The sequence below is a fragment of the Eptatretus burgeri genome, chromosome 7 (assembly GCF_056783735.1).
Source record: "Eptatretus burgeri isolate ZD-2024b chromosome 7, Ebu_testis_v1, whole genome shotgun sequence".
Lineage (NCBI taxonomy): Eukaryota > Metazoa > Chordata > Myxini > Myxiniformes > Myxinidae > Eptatretus > Eptatretus burgeri.
The window spans coordinates 104,275,236-104,291,857 of record NC_140967.1 but is presented as its reverse complement, the minus strand read 5'-3'; the positions used below and the strand labels follow the sequence as shown (position 1 = coordinate 104,291,857).

Here is a 16,622-nt window from a genome sequence, read left to right as displayed (position 1 = left end):
GAAGTAATCTTCTTTTTAGTGGAGTTTGAGATAATAATAGTATCATCCAAATCATAGATACTATCAATTGCTTCCATACTTGTATTTATTTAGGAAAAAAGATGTTAAAACTTTTGAAACCCTGATCCAAGTATTTGAATTATTTTCTGTCGTTCTTGGGGGGACAACTGAGTTTTACCTTTCTTAATTTCTTTTATTGCTTGTAATTTATGAGATTCTTTCTGAGCATCTTTTATACTCTTTACAGCACCTGCTACATTTCCCACAGCAGAAGCAGTTGAACCAATTAGGTCTTTATGTTTAAGAATAGTTGAACCAATACCCATGAGAGTATCAATTATCCCATCTCCTCTAAATTGATGTCCAACACCCCTTTGTCTCTTAGGTTTATAGTATCCTCTACCAAGATACATACCTTCACCCTTGTAGTACGGGGAAAGGAACATCCCATCCCCTGTAATTATTTTATATTTTCCCAACTCGTGCTTCCTCACAATAACCATCGTATTTATTTATTGAAAAACTTCACGTAGGTGAATTCTGATGGATATAACTTCTCCATTAAAAGAGATCACACGATTATCTTGGTCGGTTATCCTAAAATTTACTCTGTGTATGGTTTTTCCTGACACAGGTAGATAAACCAAATTTTTAGGCTCCATATTGAATTTATAACCAATTGGGGTTGAGTATGCGCTGAATGAAAATATTGTATTTGTTTTTAATCCATCATTATAAGCACCATCAATCAAATCACAGTGAATTAACACCGAATTTATTCCTGAGGATATTTGAATGACATTATCACTGTAAAACGTCCCATTAGTTTCAATCTTTTTTGAGGAGAAACCTAATAACTCTCTAAATGAATTATCAATTGTGAAATCAACCTTGTAGTTATTTTTAACTTTAAACGTTGATTTTGAAGTATGTTTTTGAATGTTTATAATAATATTTTTTGGTTCATCACCCTGTTCTTTCATAAGATGAGCAATTTCGGAAGATATTTGAGAAATCTCGTATGCTCCGGGTGAGACTGTTATCGTTTTGTATCCACTTCCCGGATTATAACTAAACTTGTCATTTTTCTCGGTTATATTAAATAAGGTATTATAAGTCTCCATGGACAATAAAGATGCCTCATATTCTTTTGTTGTGTCAAGTTGTAGTGGGTATGGGAATGAAGATGTGTGGTCGCTTGTTGTGAAATTAAAACTCAGGATTGTGCTTCTCATCTTATTTAATATGAGATAAAATGTCTTTATATTGAGATTTATTAATTATTTTCATGTTCATCAACTGGTCTAAAATGGCTGATGCTTCATTAAAACAATTGTTATTTCCAGCCTTCTTACTGCCGAACAACAATAACAGTCTATTAACTAATTGCGATGGGTCATTTGGAAGAAAACTAATACCTGAACCAAGGATACTTAAAGCCTGAATAATGTGTTTCTCCTTCTCATTCTTCCTACTTTTACCAGAAAGAATAACCTTATAATTTAGAGTGTTCAGCAAATCAATATATACTCTATCATCATTATTTTCCATATCCAATGGTTTATCAATATACTTTGATTCATCCCTCACAGTTGAACCTTGTCTTCCATCTTTTGTGAGAAGAAACATTAATCTCGGAGTTAGTTTAACAGGGGTTGAGCAGAACTTAAGAACCTTAATTCATCATTAAATATCAATACCTTTTCTTGAACAAGATGAAATATTGCTGGTTGTTCTGTTGGAATGAGTCCTGCTTTGGTTTTTGAATCCGCTGAATATTCATTGTTTTGAACAGCATTCACAATATAATCAGGGGGTTGATTAATCTCTTCCAGTTGTTGAAATAAACCTTCATCATGTTCTAATTCTCCAATATGCTCTAATTCTTCCTCCGTCATTTGACTGAAATCTTTTAACATTTGAAGCTTTCTAGGAGTATATTCTACTGTGGGAACTGTGGAAACATCTTTCATTTTTTCTTGGGAAGTTTTTAAAAGTGGTTTAAAAAATTTCTCTTGTTTTTTTCAAATGCTTCTTCGCCCGTTAGTTTCTGTCTGCGTTTCTTCTTTATGTCTTCCTGTTGTTTTACAACTTTTGAAACCAACTCTTGATGTTCCTTAAATCTTCTTGCTCTTTCTTTTGTATCCATTTATTTATTGTAAAATATCATTTAATGAATTGTAAAGATCAACAGGGAAATTTTCCTTTTCTTCATCATTCAAGTAGATGTGTTCAAATAAATCCTTTTCTTTAAATATTTCATCAAATTCTTTATTAACATTAATGCGAGTTGTAATTTCTTCTTCACTAATCCTTGCATCTCTGCTTTTCATACGTTTGTGTTGAGTTTCTTCATCAACATCAAAACCGAATGATAAAATCTTCACTCCGCTCAGATATTTAATAATTTGTCTCGTTCCTTCTGGATTAGTTTCTAATATCCCAACACCACCAGATTTTAGTTTCTTTAACTCACTCTTACAATGTGAATATTTTGTTGTACCAAGAGAAACCTCCTCAAATATTTGTCCTTCATTCCTCAATCGCATATGTTCCTCCACTGAAATATAGTGATAATCTTCACCTTTTACTTCTCCAGGTCTTATTGCTCTAGTTGTTGTTGATACAATGCGTATCACGGGGTGTTTTTAAGTAAATTTACAATATTCTCATTTGTACTACACAAGAACCTTGATTTATGAAAGTTTTTTCCAGAAGCAGATTTACCCACAAGATTTATAATAATAGTTGTCATTTATATATGTAATTGTTTATAAAACAAAAAATATATCCCTTAATATCTCATCTTGTTTCACAACAATATATTTATATTTTTCAGTCGTGTGCTTCATATAATCCTCAAATTTCTTTTTACTACATAATGTAGAACAATTATCTCTCCAAAAATTATTGATATCTATTGAATTTAACTTGAATAAAATAAAAGTATTAGCATTGTTTCTGATGGAACGACGAGGAAGTTGAAAGTACGATTGACTAAGATAAATACAATTACAAGAAGAATGTCTCCCTCTTGTGTAGTAGCTGTCCATTACCGTTTGGTTTCTCTCATTAACACAATCATCAAAGATAACGAGGTTCTTTTTGATTTATCCAAATCTTGGGGAGACGGTATATCATCCGTATTATCACTAAGAATACAAGTTATAAGATTTGATTTCTTTTTACATCTCTGTGTATCACAAAATAGTTGAATTATATCTTCAATGTTATAATCATTTAGGTTTTTTTGACGTTTAAATAAACCTATTATATCTTCTTTTTGAAGACCAGCATTAAAACCTTGTGAGAGTAGTTGATACTCTGGTTGAAAACTCGACTTTGTGAAAATTATTAAATTATCATAATCTAAAAAGTTGGGAGTGAGGAGCATTTTTAAAAGTAAGCAGGTTTTTCCACATCCACTTGAACCAACTATGAGACTTCTTAATGAATTTGGGAGATTTTTATGGTTGTTAAATTTTATCTTATTTTCCCAAATAGGTAAAAAATCATTCATTTATATATTTGAAAAACAGGTTGTTTAATTTATTATTGGCTTTTTTAGAAACTCTATATTTTATCCTAAGTTCAGGTTTAATTTCAAGATAATCCATTATTTTATTTATACAATATCTTGTGTTGATATTTCCCTGAAAATTACATCCATGAATAATATACAACAACAATCCTTTGAACATTTCTCTTATACGTTCAGTTTCTTCCCTTGTAAGGAAAGGTGTGTTATCATCCTCATACTTTACATTCATTTCTCTAATCAATCTTGTAAAGTAATTCATTTTTGGTGTAAATCTAAAAGAATTATTTTCCTTTTTATATTTTTTATTATCATTAATTAGAAGATAATCACAGAATATACATTGTTTATAGGCTTTTGACTCTGTGTTTAATCCCGTCTTTCACACGCAGGACAATTCTCAAAGTTGTCATATGGAGAATCAGGAAAGTCTAGCATATTTATAAAGTAAAACTTTACTTAAACTGAAATTCATCTATACTTTCAGTTGTATATTACCATCGATATCGATATTATTTTTCATTATCAGATTCAACGACAACATTTTTTATATTAAAGGTAATTTTAAAATTATCGTTAACTACTATTGAACGAAATGTCATTTCACCTGATATATTAACATCCTTTATTTCATCAAGATTTACATCTTTAGGGTTGTTGAAAAAAATACAAATTTCTCCTTGCATATTACAGATGGTCTTATCTTTTCTTTCTAAAGCTTCATCCATTAGGTTTTTGTTCTTTGATACTTTTTCTTGTTTCATTGCTTTTTCTAGTTTTGAATATATTACTAGAAGGAGAGGAGAAACTTTTGTTAGAGATACTTTAATTGATGTTCTACCAGGTATACTAAAAGCCCTTCCACTGAAGGAAATTGAAGAACTCATATTATTTACCATAATAGTTTTTATCCAATAGTTGTTATATTTATCTTTGTTCAATTTTACATCCTTGACATATTTCTCAGTATCTTTAACAGATGAAGAGATTGATTGAAACTTGTCTTTTGTGTCTTGAAACATTGTATTTATTAAGTGAAAAAGTTGGAGGATAAAATGTTTTTAAGCACAGATTCACCTATAAATTAAACGAAATTTTCATCAAGAAAATTTTAGTTTAAGCAAAGTTTTATTCTATAAATATGGTGAATACAACGTACTGCGATGTTTGTAATCACGAATATAAACATTATAGAAAACACCTCCGAACCAACAAACACACATTTAATCTATTTCATCAAATATCTCCTCTTGAGTTGGAAAGAAAACATTGTGATATCTGTTCAAAGGATGTTTTGAAGAGTAGTTATAATCAACATCTTCAATCACAAAAACACAAGAAAAATGAGTTTAAAGTAAAGGGAGACTATTATATTAAAAACACTGATGAGGCATTTAAAGGGCATATAAAAATAAGGATTTTTCAATTTGGAGAACCCGGTCCATCATCAATAGCTGAATCAATTGAAATAGTGAAACCCGATGTTGAAAAATGTATTAAAAAGACATTAAAAGAAATGAAAACTTTAAAGTTTTATATGGGAGTGAAAATGAATATGAAAAGACAAGATGAAGAACAAACTCCTTATATGAGAACAGATCTTCATTTTATAACATCATTTCAAGATTTTTTGAATAGTGGGGTTTATGAAGAACTATCAAGACAAGAGGAGGATGTTGATAATACAGTGGTAGGAAGTGGATTCAATATTAAAAAAATCATCTTTTTAGATATACACATTCTAAAATCAAACCCTCTTAAAGCTTCTTCTTATATTGAATTACCAAAAGAAATAAAACTAAAGAAGACAGTTGTTAATATTAAGAACAATGATAATAAATGTTTTCTCTGGTCTGTTCTTGCTCACTTACATCCACCAAAATGTAATTCAGAAAGAGTAAAACAATATATGAAATATGAGAATACCTTAGACATTAAAGATTTTAAATTCCCAATGCCACTAACAGATATTCCTAAATTTGAGAAAAGAAATAATCTTTCTATTAATGTATATGGATTAACGGATACAAACAAAGTTCAAATATTAAAAATTTCAAACAACTATAAAAATGAAGAAACACACATTAACCTTTTATATTTTAGTGTTGGAAAGAATTCACATTACACATACATCAATAATTTATCAAGATTAATCTCTTCTCAGGTATTCAGAACAGCAAACAAAATATATCCTTGTAAGCGATGTCTTAATTCATTTCATACAAAAGAACGATTAGAACAACATTCAAAATATTGTAGTAATCATAAATCAGCTGTAATTACAATGCCTAAACCTGGTGAAAAGATTTATTTTGAAGATTATAATAAATCTATCATGCACCCATTTGTGATATACGCTGATTTTGAATGTATCCTTAAAAAGATAAATACTGCTTCTCCTAATCCAAAAGAACCATATACAAATAAATATCAAAAACATATTCCTTGTGGTTTCTGTTATTATATCAAATCATCTGTTGGAGAAAAGTATAACAAACTTGAACATTATCGTGGAAAAAATGCTTCACAAGAGTTTGTAAAACGATTAGAAAAGGATTGTATAAGACTCACTAAATTAATGAAAGAAACAAATGAACCGATGAAATTAACCAAAGAAGAAAAATTAGAATTTAGAATGAACAATATCTGTCATATTTGTGAGGGGGAAATTAAGGAGTCTAAAGTTAGAGACCATTGTCATCTTACTGGTAAATATAGAGGTCCCGCTCATTCCTGTTGTAATCTTAATTATAAATTACCTTCTTTTATTCCAGTCTTTCTTCACAACAGCGCCAACTATGATACACATCTATTTATAAATGAACTTTCAAAAACACCAGGGAATATTTCTGCTATAACAAACACAAGTCAAAAGTATATTTCATTTTCAAAAATGATATTCACAAAACCTTTAACTCGTATTAGGTTTTTAGATTCTTACAAGTTTATGGGAACACCACTAGCCTACCTCGCATCAAATCTAAGCTCCACGGACTCTTTTCCAAATCTTAATTCATTCTTTCCAAAAGAGGAAATTCTCACTAAAGAGGAAATTCAGATTAAAGAGAGAATTCAAAGTAAAGAGGAAACTCTAATTAATGAAGAAATTCTAACTGAAGATGAAATTCTAATTATAAAGAAAATTCAAACTAAAGAGGAAATTCAGATTAAAGATGAAATTCTGATTAAAGAAGGAATTCTTACGAGAGAGGAAATTCAAACAAGGAATGAAATTCAAAGTAAAGAGAAAATTCTTACAAGTAAGGGAATTTATCCTTATGATTATATGGATTCATTTATGAGATTTAAAGAAACACAACTTCCTTCAAAAGAAAGTTTCTATAATAACCTTTATGAAGAAGAGATAAGTGATAAGGAATATAAACACGCACAAGAAATATGGAAAATATTTAAGATAAAGAACCTTGGAGAATATCATGATTTATATCTAAAAACAGATGTTTTATTGTTAGCTGATGTGTTTGAAGCTTTTAGATCACTCTGTCATAATAAAAATTGTTATGGATTAGATCCTGCCCACTATTTCACAGCTCCTGGTTTAGCTTGGAGTGCAATGTTGAAAATGACAAAACAAGATATAGATTTAATCAGTGATGTGGATATGCTTTTGATGATTGAGAAGTCCAAGAGAGGTGGAATATCACAAGTATGTTCAAAAAGATATGCTAAAGCAAATAATAAATATCTTCCAAATTATGATAGTGAAAAAGATAGTAATTATTTGATGTATTTTGATGCTAATAATTTGTATGGATGGGCAATGTCTCAATCTCTGCCTTATGGTAAATTAGAGTGGGTGGAAGAAAAGGATTATGAAAAGGCTTTGATGAATATTGTTATTTCTTCTCAAGAGGAATTGAATGACGAAGAAGAAGGTTATTATTTTGAAGTTGATTTGAGGTACCCGAGTGATCTTCATAATAAGCATAAAGATCTTCCTTTTGCATGTGAGAAAGAAACTCCAAAGAAAGAATGGTTAAGTGATTATCATAAAAGTTTTAATATTAAAGGCAAATCAACAGAAAAGTTATTAACAACATTCTATGATAAAGAGGGATATGTTTTGCATCAGAGAAGCTTAAAACAGTTTTTGAGAGAAGGATTGAGAGTAGCTAAAATTCATAGAGTTTTAAAATTTAAACAAAGTCCTTGGGTGAAAAAGTATATTCAATTCAATACAGATATGAGAGCAAATACAAAAGTAAAATTTGAAGGGGACTTTTATAAATTAATGAATAATGCTGTATTTGGAAAGACTATGGAAAATGTTAGAAACAGGCAAAACATTAGATTCGCAACATCTTGGAAAGAAGCTTCAAGATTGATAAATAAACCAAGTTTTGAGAGAGAAGAGGTTTTTTCAGAGAACTTTTCTGCAATTCATATGAAAAAGGAAAGTATTGTAATGGATAAACCAATTTATATTGGAACAGCAGTTCTTGATTTATCAAAGATATTGATGTATGATTATTTGTATAATGACTTAAAGAAAGAGTATGGTGAAAATGTTTCATTGTTGTATATGGATACTGATAGTTTTATCCTAGATATAAAAACTGATGATGTTTATGAAGATATGAAGAAAAATATTGGAGTATATGATACAAGTAATTTCAGCAAGAAGAGTGAGTTATTTTCCAAAAAGAATGAAAAGGTTATTGGTAAGTTTAAGGATGAGTTGGGTGGAAAAGTAATGAGTGAGTTTATTGGATTGAGAGCAAAGGCATATGCTTATAAGTATGGTGAACAGATTGATAAGAGGTTAAAGGGAATAAAGAAATATGTAATAAAGAAATCAATAACTTTTAGAAATTATTATAATTGTTTGATGAATAAGAAAGAAGAATATAGGAAAATGAATACAATAAGAAGTTATAAACATAACATATATAGTGAAGAAGTAAATAAAAAGGCATTAGGAGCCTTTGATGATAAGAGATTTATTTTAGATAATGGAATAGATTGTGTTCCATATGGATATTGTATGATAGAGTGTATAAAATAGATTATGTTTTAACGATGGGAAGATGGGTTAGGGTTTTTAAGGGCTACCGCCGCGTTTTTTCACAATATATAAATGGTTAAACCAAGTATTAATCAAACTAAAGAGTGGAGAAAATCTCAGTCTTGGTATATAAATGGAAAACATAATGAATGTGAAAAATATCAAATAAGTCTTATTGAAAAAATAACTAAAACAAAGGTAAATAAAACAAATAAGCGAATTAATTTAAAAACTAGTAAGTTAGAGGATGTAAAGAAAAAAATGAATATCCTTGAATGGACTGAAAACTTTGATGGTTATCAATTGAACAATGAAAACACAATTTACTATAATCTCAAAATGATATGTGGCTCAGGAGGTGGTCAGATAAGAGCATTAAGAGAAGTTTATCATTTCATAATGGCACAAATGGGGTATCTTAAAAAATATAAAGATTCAAATGTTTTGTTTGTCAATATTTTAGATGGGGATTATTGTGCAAAGAAAATTAAACTATTGAAGGAATTTGAGAATGAACAAATCTTTATAGGTTCAATGAGTGAGCTGTTCAACCCCCAGGTGTTCAATTCAATGAGGTTCAACCTCCAAGTTAAAAGGGGAGACAAATAAATATACCTTGGGATAAAAAGGGGATTTATTTTTAGGGAAAAAAATTATGAATCGCTGAAAATCCCCCATTCATTTACATGGGGAAAAGTGAGCCAGAATCAGTATTCTTACCCTACTTACATCAACCCTCAATCAAAGCAAAACATATCAATAAATACAAGAAATTCTAATTTTTTTTTTTTATGAGAATTTTTCAACATCTGATCATGATTGAGTTTTTCTTTACTTGTTGGATCCCAATGGTGAGAAAGTTCACCATTTATCAACAAAATAAACGGTGAATTCCCCAGGACTTTCTGTGGAGCAGCCATGTCTTGAGGACGATTGTGTGAAATGCATATGTGAGGTCACGTGTTTCATAACTACTAATAAATGGCGTTACGATGTTTCAAGGTCTTCCAGTTATACTCCCAATAACATGTTTTGATATTTGTGTTGTTACACCGTGCATGCGAAGCGAAAAGCGGGGTTGAGCAATTGGTTCATTTCTGTCCATCTGTTTGTCTTATCAGTTTATGATAGAGGAACAACTTATTTTAATAGAATGTTATATTTTGAACATTAACAAGAAGACATGTCTGATGTTTTACGGTACTTTAGCTGTGAAATCATCCCGACTGCACACACATGCAGAGGAGTGAGATGATACTTTTACTCTGACTTCCTTCCTGGCAGTGAAACAAAATTGAGAATCATTCCAAACAGGAAACTTACTGTTTTTAAGGACGTCATAAAGGACACAAACAACAGGCACGAATAACTAATGTAACGCGTTGGAGCGATGGAATAGACACTGGGTAAAACGGGGGTAAAACCTAGAATCAACTTACTTATTCACCTTTAAACCTATTTAAATCTTCAGTTACATTGAATTATATACTTGAACACTGAAGACACAAATCACCTTCAAAATACTTTCAAGAACCTCCAGTTTTGCAGGACTTGGACATGTTTTATCAGGTGGTGTATCTAATAGGAGCTGTCAAGCACAGCCCCTGGTCAGTGGGCATGGCATGCGAGAGGGTTAAGTATCGGAATGAAGAAGAGGCCATTGATTATGGATAACTAAGTATGATGCAGATTGATTGGCTAACATTCTATGATCATCAATAAAACCTCCATCTCCTAAACCGTGACTCAACGCCGTCTTATTGCAGTGTCTCTTGAAGTATACTTCTTTATATTAATTTTTTTTTTAAACAATCTTCAAAAATCATTATTTTATTGAAATTGAAGGATATAATTGAACACTGCGTGGGGTATCATTTTCTATGATCTCTTGAGTATTCTATTTGTTTTTGTTGTTGATATTACTCATCATGGTTATCATCATCATCAGGCAGGTCACCATCGCAGTATGGCCACGGACACAACATGAGATATCTCCAAGCGCTCCTGTTCTTGGTAATAATATTACGGTATTATTGTAACGATTATTATTACTATAATACATATTTGATTTTTTTTCTTTTCATGAGTGTAAATCCACAGAACTTTGATGATGCTCATATACGAATGGAAAAACGTTCCTGTGCACCATAAAAAGTACACAAAATGATACTGACATGTACCCTAGTAATATAATGGTCAGCCAACATGTGCCTTGAAATGTTCCCCAGTTTTGCCGTGGATTTCCAGAATTTGCACATGGGCACTGTGCACTGCACGGCGCACGCACAAATTTCCATGCACGTGTACTGAGTCACATGACAGTGCTACACGTGGTATTGAGCAAATTGCAACGTAGCACGATTCGCCGAACCATCCCGGCTGTGAAAAACATTTTCATTGACGTCTAAACGTCATAAACGTGATGGCAGGCCTTTCCGAAAATGGATATCTACGTGCTATTGGCATGCTTGAGACAGGAATGTGCAAAACGTTGCGGCTCAGTGTTTTGGTGTTCATCGGAATGCCGTACAGTCACTCTGGAGACGTTATCAACAAACTGGCAACATCAGAGACTGTCCACGTTCTGGGCGACCATGTGTGACATCATGTTGGCAGGACAACCATATCCGGTTGGTGCACCTTAGGACCCGGTTCCAGACAGCAAGTTTGACTGCTCGCAGCATCCCAGACTTGTGACCAATCAGTGCCAGGACTGTCAGAAATCGGTTATGCGAGCATAACATCTGACCACGACGACTAGTCGTACGTCTGATTTTGTTGCCAAGTCATCGACATGCTCGCCTGGCTTGGTGTGGAGAATGTCTGAGGTCCAGGAGACAAGATTGGTCTGCTGTCCTCTTTACAGAAGGGTCGAGGTTCCACCTTGACAGTAGTGATGGCCGTTGTCGCGTTTATCGACGGTAAGGGGAACATTACGCTGACGCGTGTGTTCTGCAACGTTCGTCATTCGGTGGTGGAACCGTGATGGTATGGGGAGGCATCACTGCACATCATAGAACCCAGCTGGAGGTCATAAATGGCCATTTGACAGGTATTCGGGACCATGATGAAGTTCTCCATTTTCACGTCCTCCCGTTCCTGCTGGTTCATGGACATCACATCACATTTCAACAGGGTAACGCGTGCCCTCATGTCGCACGAGTGGTCACTGACTTTATCACACAACAGAACATTCCCACAATTCCCTGGCCAGCTATTTCACCTGATCTTTCTCCCATAGGACATGTGTGGGATGAAATGGAACGACGAATGTGCCATATTCAAAACCAGGCAGCGATGTTGTCCCAACTGCAGCAGGCCTTGGTACACATCTGGAATGACATCCCTCGAGCCTTCTTCAACCATCTTGTGTCCTCAGTGATGTGCCGTTGCCAAGCGTGTGTCAACGTAAATTGTGGTCACACCACATACTGAGCTGTTAACTGATTTTTTGACCACACCCATCTTTAAGCCTCCGGAGACATGTCTTGCACACATGTGTTGACATTCTCATGTCGATTTCATGTTTATCAACAACTACATATTGATTTGACCAAACAACGTGATGTGTTTGTTTTCATTTCTCATTTGACATTGGTGGAAATGATGCACAGGAACTTTTTTCTATTCGTATAGATTAATTAGTGCATTGTATATTAAAAAAGAAACTGTCATAACACAAAAGGAAAGCACTGTATATATATATATATATATATATATATATATATATATATATATATATATATATATATATATATATATATATATATATATATATATATATATATATATATATATATATATTTGCAATGTTCTTACTTTTGAGTAGTTTGGTGGTAGAGTGGGTGAAACTTTCTTGCATTGCTCTCATTCATAGTGTTGGTTGGATTCCTGGCCATGGCTGCTTCGAAGTCCAGTCTGGATTGGCGATGGTCACAATCGGGTCTATCTTTCCATTGAAACACCGCTCTGGCTCTCCAACAACCTGTTTAAGGTTATGCTATCACCTCCACCGCTCACATTTTAAGCAGCCACCTTGTATGTACCCACATCATACCTACCTTCTTCTCATGTTTTATTTTATGTTTCAATTGTTAACACTAGCCCAAACAGAATGCATACACACATTGTGCTGTACATTCCAATAGCACCCAAGGGTGAGGGAGAGAAGGGGCCTATAAAGAAGAAATGGTGAGGGGAGTGGGGGCAACACCCAAAGGCTCGCAGCCAGGTGGAATATATATATACACCATCGCTCACGACGATGGATGTTAACAGGGGGAAATGATCCATCGGGCAATATTGCCGTATCGATTAGGCAGGCGGTATGTTGGGGTACTGTGTGCCGAGGGCCGCTCTGGCTTAATAAAGCAAGAGGGGCTGTAAAAGGCGGGGTAGCAAAAAAGTGTGGGTCTATGGGGGCAGAGCGAGCCTCCAGCGCCTGCCACTAGTGTTTTGCAGACTCGCTGATGAACCGTCGACAGGCGCGCGATATTAAGGCTCGGTTCATGTGGGTTATGGCTCCCATGGACAAACGATGACAAAGTGATGTCTTTAGGAAACAATCGGTGAAATGAAAGAGCTCGACTGGGGGCCAGGACTCGGAGTTTGACAGCGCGTGTCCAGGGAGTGGGAGGGATGGGGAAGGCACTTGGGAAATAAGATTGGAGATGCAGCCCGCTTTGCCTCATGTTCGTCGTAGGGTCATAGATCGATTGCTGTATCATGGGGCAGTTGTGTAGCAGATTTTTACAGGCGCCGCAGTGAGTCCAAATGGCTCTGCGTAAATCGCAGCTACAGCCCAGGTCACTCCTGCGGATGTTGGCTTGCTTCGGGTGCTTTCAAGGCCTGAGGCCTTGCTTGAGATTCCATTTTCTTTGTCATCTTTTAATGTCTCAATTTAAACATTTTGCCATGGTTAGCCTGCCTTATTATTTTGCACAGGGATGGTCAACCTAACTTTCCTAACCACAAGGCAAGTATTCCTGTTTTGTGGATCTTTTTTGCAAGATTACACTGAATTACTGATTCACAATTTAATTGGTGATTACTATCAGTTGAGGGTTGAAGCTATTTACAGTGGCAGGTAAAATTATCTTCAAGAAGTCGAAAAACTCATGGTTTTAATGGCTTAACGCTTGAGGGGTTTTAGCTAGTGGTACTGATCAGGCAAACAGTTTTACCAAAGTTGCACACGCAGGTATTGAGCGGCCATTTTGCTGAGGCTTGGTTGTACACCTCCGCTGCACCTGCGTTGAGTACGACATAAGAAGCAGTGAGCCGTTCCATGGCAGTGTCTGACAAACGACGACAGTGGCACCTCATCCATTTATTGATTGGTTAGCCGGCCGACCATGAACGGTGATGCTGAACCAGCTTTGGTAGCTGTCTTGCTTGGTGTGGTGGTGTTCATGGTACTTTGATTTTTACCTGGCTCTGACTGCAGCATCAGCTTTTAAATAAATAAATTGATCTCAGTAATATTATTCACCGCAGATTAACGATTGTTCATTAGCGTGTCTCTCAGCAATGTGTTGGAGTCCCATGCCCTGTCGAGGCCACCACTTTGAAGACCCGCAGCTGGCCTGCCTTTCATCGGTGGCGATCTGAAGATCACAACATGCGTCTCACGTCTAACCAGATACCTGCGGAACACGCAATTCCACAGCCCAGGGTTAACATAAAGTGCAATGCTTCAAACGAAATGCACTCAGGCTGTCGTGACAACCTAACATCCGTTTTGTCAGTTGTTTCTACCAAATCAACGCAGGAAGGGTGATGCAACCTTTTCCATTTGTCCACAACCCTCTCTTCACCCTTCCTCTACACAGGTCTTCCAGTCTTCTCTCAGACCACCCACTGATATCAAGTCGGATCAAAAAATGCGGTTGTAAAAATATCTCTTTTAAGTCGTGATGATCATTTAGGGCTGCAGGTGAATCTTCATAAATATAGATAATGTAAAAAAAAGTACTTTTTTTTCTTTTTTAATATTTATTTTCCTCTTGGGGCTGTCTTTTTATTATGTATGCATTGGGGGAGGAGACTGAATTGAGTTAATTAAAAGTAAGAAAAGTTCTATGAATTAATGGAAGATGATAGGACAGAAAGAAAGGTCGAGGAATGTGGGAGAAGTGGAGAGAGAAATGTTTGGGAGGATGTTGGAGTAAGGGAAGGAAAGCTGAATGTGTGGATCATGTATCCAAGGGTCAAAATTGCGCCACATTTGCGTAAATAGCCCCTAGAAAGGATACCATTCATTGCATGCCAAGATAACTGGCTAAAATCACCTATCAGCAGCAAAAATTAAAAAATAAAAGTGATAGCACAAGCACAGGATGTGACCAAATGTGTTTCCTGTTGTACATCAGGGTCATATTCTGCCATAAACTCGAGCACAAACCTATCACAACAAGCTTTAAGTGAATATACAAAACATATCTCCGTCCATAATCGCAACAAGCCAAGAAACCTCGCATTCGAACACTTAAATCGAAGTGCAAATTGGACATCGTCCGAAACCAATATGCTCTTCGTGTGGTTTGGATGGAGATGATTAAGTGAAAACTTTTCTATCTGGCATGGCGCAGGTCAAAGCCCCTTGACTTTTGGTCCAGTCGGTGGTGTAGGACAGGCCAAACAGGAGCAGACAGGCCGGTAATCGGATTATTAACATGGACCTTGGGTGAGTATTGCCCGCCATGGGATTAGAGGAATATTTGGAAAAGCGATCGATAAGCAATCTGTGCTGCATAATGGCTAACGGCGCCTTCATCACCGCGTCGCACCGTTGATGTGATGAGGTTGGACATCGCGATTACTGACGTTTCATGTCTCTTGCTGCTGCTCTTCCCTCTCTATCTCTGACCGGGCCTAGTCAATCCATACAAGTAAACGTTTGAACAGGCAGGCACGTGCCATTCTCAACCACTACGTCAAACTTCCATGTTTCGTCATTGGGGAGGGGGGGGGGTGCTCATTAGTAATCGCGGGTGATGACTTGTGCATTGCCTCGATTAAAATTTTGTGATTGTGACATTAAAACGGATTTTGACCTGTGGTAGGAATAGCATGATGTGTAGGAGGATAGCATCTCTGAATGCGGTCACGCTCATTGTGGCCTGTTCATGTTGTCATTCATCACTGTGTGCAAAACAAGCTGCTCTGGGTATAAATTGGTTGTGGTTGCAGCCAATTTGATACTCTCTGCTGATATAACTATGGGATTTCCTCTCAACAGTCGCTCCGAGTAGTGCCACCATGGGCATGCTGCATTCCCTCATCCCTGTACAATATATCCAGCAATCCAAATTAAAAGCCTGCTGTGAAAATGTAGGAACAGCCGAAATTGGTGGGAGGGAGGAGGGAATTGTTGTAAAAGTGAGGTTCAGATGAAAACAGAAAGGAAGAGGAACAAAAGGGATTGGTCTGTTACTGTTCCCTTCTCAACACTTATTTCAGAATACAAAATAACCCAGGTTCAAATCCCATCTACTTTGTTTATGTGTTTGTACATTGTCTACCAAGGATGTAATTCAATAAAAAGTACAATGATGTTTACTAATGTCTGTCCCCTTCACCCGATACATGGACAAGCTCTTCCATGAGCTTTAGATCACAATAAACGTGATTAATGCATCATGGTATGTTTCGAAAGTTTTAGTCCAAAAACATTAAGGTTAAAGATAATCAAGACATAATTTTTTAATTCAATGTCGGAATTTTGAACAACCAGTGAACTGATCAAGTGCCATTTATACAACTACGACGGCATTCGGTAGAGCGTCTAGTCTCGCCTCGCACACTCATTCTAAACATAAATACCATCGTTGTAGTTGCAAGAGTCTGTGTCAGCTCGACCAGAACAAAACGAGTATTTTTTGTGTGTTGTTTTGCGTATTTTGTTATCGTGATTTGTGTCGGGCTGTTGGACTGTATTTATAAAGCTGTAGTTGTGTTCATAACAGTTTTAGTGGGTATTTGTGTTAGTTTATTGAAAGAAGCAGGGGGACGCATGACGTTTTTTTAAAAATTATTGTTCATTTGAATTTAGAATGG

At 35.2% G+C, this 16,622-nt stretch overlaps 1 long non-coding RNA gene across 5 annotated transcripts in view; it reads left to right on the top strand.

Annotated features, from left to right (window-relative positions):
* The window catches only part of LOC147023989 (uncharacterized), a 205,912-nt gene that overhangs the window by 96,434 nt on the left and 92,856 nt on the right, over positions 1-16,622 (top strand). For 4 of the 5 annotated variants that reach the window (XR_015060501.1, XR_015060498.1, XR_015060499.1 and 1 more), the window contains exons 4-5: positions 10,513-10,577; positions 12,442-12,602. This is a non-coding gene — a long non-coding RNA (uncharacterized LOC147023989). The remainder of the gene's footprint in view (positions 1-10,512; positions 10,578-12,441; positions 12,603-16,622) is intronic. The other variant, XR_015060500.1, reaches the window with a different exon arrangement.